Raw genomic sequence first — 3361 nt, 5'->3', positions numbered from 1 at the left:
AGCGCTCGTTTGGTGGAGCGGTTTTATCAAGGCAGACTAATAATTTTACATTTTGTATGGTTGCAGTTGAATAGTATTCTTTGGGTTTTTTTTCTTTTTAATTTATTGTGTGTGTATGTTGTAACCCGCCGAGAATAGAACAGTCTATATTGGGCAACCTTGTAAATGTTTAGTAAAATAAGTTCTTGGCATCTCTGCTATAAATTAGGCATTTACAGTGCATTGTTCTAAGTTAATGTAGCTTGTCTCATTTTCACTTTATGCAGTGCATTAAACATTTAGATAAACATTATCAAAATGTTTAAACCTGTCGGAGAGTTTGGGCTAATTATTTCATCTGTCTTTGGAGCAAAAAAAATTTGGACAAGACATTTTATCATTAGCAGCAGACAAAAACAAATGCCACATTTTAAAAATGCAAAGTCAAGAATATTCTTTTATTACTGGAACAGATTTCATTTAAAAAAGGTCATCTGTTAGCAAAAAAGAAAATAATTTAACTGCGCAGTGAAAGAATTCCATAATTATTTCTGAATCTGAGTGCAAAATTTGGGGCAATGATTATATAGGAATGACATTAATGGAAGCATGTAAAACCTTCTGTGAAATAACATTAAGTAGAATATTGTCAGTTATAAAAAATAACTATTATAAAAAATAACCATTTCTTTAACAGATTAACATGCACACTGTGGCCAAATGTCTTATCATTCATTCCATTCCAGCCTCAACATTCCCACTGATATATACAATTCCATCCCTTTGTTCCATCCCTTTGTTCCTAGTTACATCACATATATGAAATGTTCAGTCTGACAGATGTAAGTATTGGTACCCTTATTTGTTTGTTCATTTAGTTTACTGCTTCAAACCAGATAGTTTTAAGTACTACTAATAAAATAGTACAATCATAATAATAATGAATACAATACTGTATACGGTAAAACTACTTGGTGTCAATGATGTGCTATCAATACCCAAAAGCCTTCTAAGAAGCCAGGTCTACAACAGTGGCCCCCAACCTTTTTTGTGCCACGGCCCGGTACCGGCATCACAAAATGATCTGCGGCCCGGTACCGGCATCAGCACGCATGGCAAGGCGAGCCGAGCGACCGGCCAGCCAGCCGTCCCCTGCTTCTCCCCGCCACCTTCAACTCCTCCTTTGTACCTTTGTCGATGGGCTTTGGGACAGTCACTCGGCTCGCCTTGCCTTGGGTGCTGAAAGAATCCTCACGCCTTAGTTTTGTTCAAAGCCCCCCCCCCTTCGATGAAACTAAGGCGCGAGGATTCCTTCAGGACCCAAACGGAAAAGCTCACCGGAAGCACTTTCTCATCAAAACAAGATGGTGGCGCCCAGCAAACCAGCGGCCCGGTAGAAAATGTTCCACGGCCCGGTACCGGTCCGGGGCCCGGTGGTTGGGGACCCCTGTTCTACAAGGTCATAAGAGTGGGTTGTAACTTTTGATTTATGGAATAGAGTCAGGGGTGTGAAACTGGTGGCCCGCAGGCCGGATGCATCACACATAGGCCACACCCACCTCAACTCCGCAAAGGGGAAAAAAACATTGCAAAATGTCATGTGATGGCAACGTGAGATGGCGAGGTTGATACCCGTGGAATAGACAGTTCAAAAAGATGGCAATCATCAGAGAAAATCCCTGCTAACAAGCCCTCTCCTGACTACCTTCTGGTAGATGAGAACTTTTACCAGGTATCCTTTAACTATTCATGTGGGGTCTATCTGTAAAAGGTGGTCTCTTAGATTCCCAGGCTCAAGCCATATAGGGCTTTATAGGTAGTTAGCATGTTATTGCACTTGGAAACACAGTTGCCGGTCAAGCTCCAGAAACAGCTGTGTAAAAGGGAAGTAATGTGACTAGATCAGTGAATACATGGACACTGCATTGTGGGGCAAGTAAAATTTCTTGATGGTCTTCAAAGGCGGTCTCACATAGAACAAATGATAGTAATCTAATCAAGAGATGTCAAGGCATGGAGTGACTGCCCTCAACATGTCCTGTTCCAGACAAGACTACTAGAGCTGAAAAAAGGCTTCCTAACTACAGCATTCACCTGCTCTTTTAACGGTAGCCATGAGTCCAGGAGGATGTACAAATTACAAGCTTGTTCTTTAGGGCAGCATATACATGACAGCAAACTTTTTTTTTACTGTAAACTTCCTTAAAGCTCTTTAGAATCTGCAAACAATCATTAAATAGGGTCTGATTGAGTATCTTGCACACCTCCCTCCAACTGCTTAGCGATATTTGCCCAATGGAAACAAACTATATTGTAACACATCATAACACAAATAGTGAAGAGTTCAAAGTACACGCAGGTGCTGATGGATCAAAGGTTATATTTAAAAGCTCATATATCCAAAATTTTCAAACAAATTAATTTTAAGACATCTTGAAGGCAAAATATGGAATGTTCTACCAGTTCAATTTGTGGAATTTGAATTTCTTTTCAACATTTTTAATAGTTATTATTTAGATTTATATAGCTGCTAAACCAGAAAAAGTAAAAAGTAAAAATTCAGAGGTGTGAATGTTATAAAATATACATGAGTCAATACAGAAATACTAGCCTCGTGGGGAAATAAACAAAATTCCAATCACCCATTATTGACCTGGCATAATCCCAAATTGCTTCAGTCTCTAGTCCGCTTTCTCAACCTTGTCAGTTTAAGATGAGCAGACTTCAATTTATGGAATTCCCCAGCCTGTAGTCTAGCAGGCTGGCTGCGGAATTCTGGGAATTGAAGTCCACTTATCTTAAATTTTTACAAGGTTGAAAAACGCTACTCTATTTAAAAAGCTAGGTTTTGAAAACTAAAAGATAATGGTATTCTAGATAAGAGAACAGGAAGAGCAACAAAGAAGGAATATCTTAGATCCCACAACCTGACTGACAATTTAGTTGATCAAATAGACAGAAAAAATTACAGAAAGCAGTCCTGAAAATAACCAGATCTTATACCATACCAAAAACATACTGTACATCTTTTCAATTCTGCTGGGACTAAAGCAACTTGGAAATGCAGTTTTACATTTGCAAACTCACTACTGCAGCATATTGCAAATGTATGACTTCTAGAGTTCCATTAAGCCAATTGTGTGGAACATTCCAATTATTACCATTGGCACGATGCCAGTTTAACTCTAAGCAAGTTTTTTATAATGTTTATTCCAGATAAACTCAGAAAAGGAAAAGGCAAGAAAACTGTAAGCTTAATGGTTGATAAGTCCCTTAGTTCAATTCCTTATCCTGGACAAGATTTGGGTTCCCATAACCTCCAACATCCAAAGAACACAAAAGGCTGTGGAAATTAGATTGGAGGATTGGTTAGAAGACACAG

This window comes from Notechis scutatus, chromosome 2 (assembly GCF_049901735.1).
Source record: "Notechis scutatus isolate UNSWTSFEM ecotype Mainland chromosome 2, rNotScu1.2, whole genome shotgun sequence".
Classification (NCBI taxonomy): Eukaryota; Metazoa; Chordata; class Lepidosauria; order Squamata; family Elapidae; genus Notechis; species Notechis scutatus.
This window is presented reverse-complemented; position numbering follows the sequence as displayed.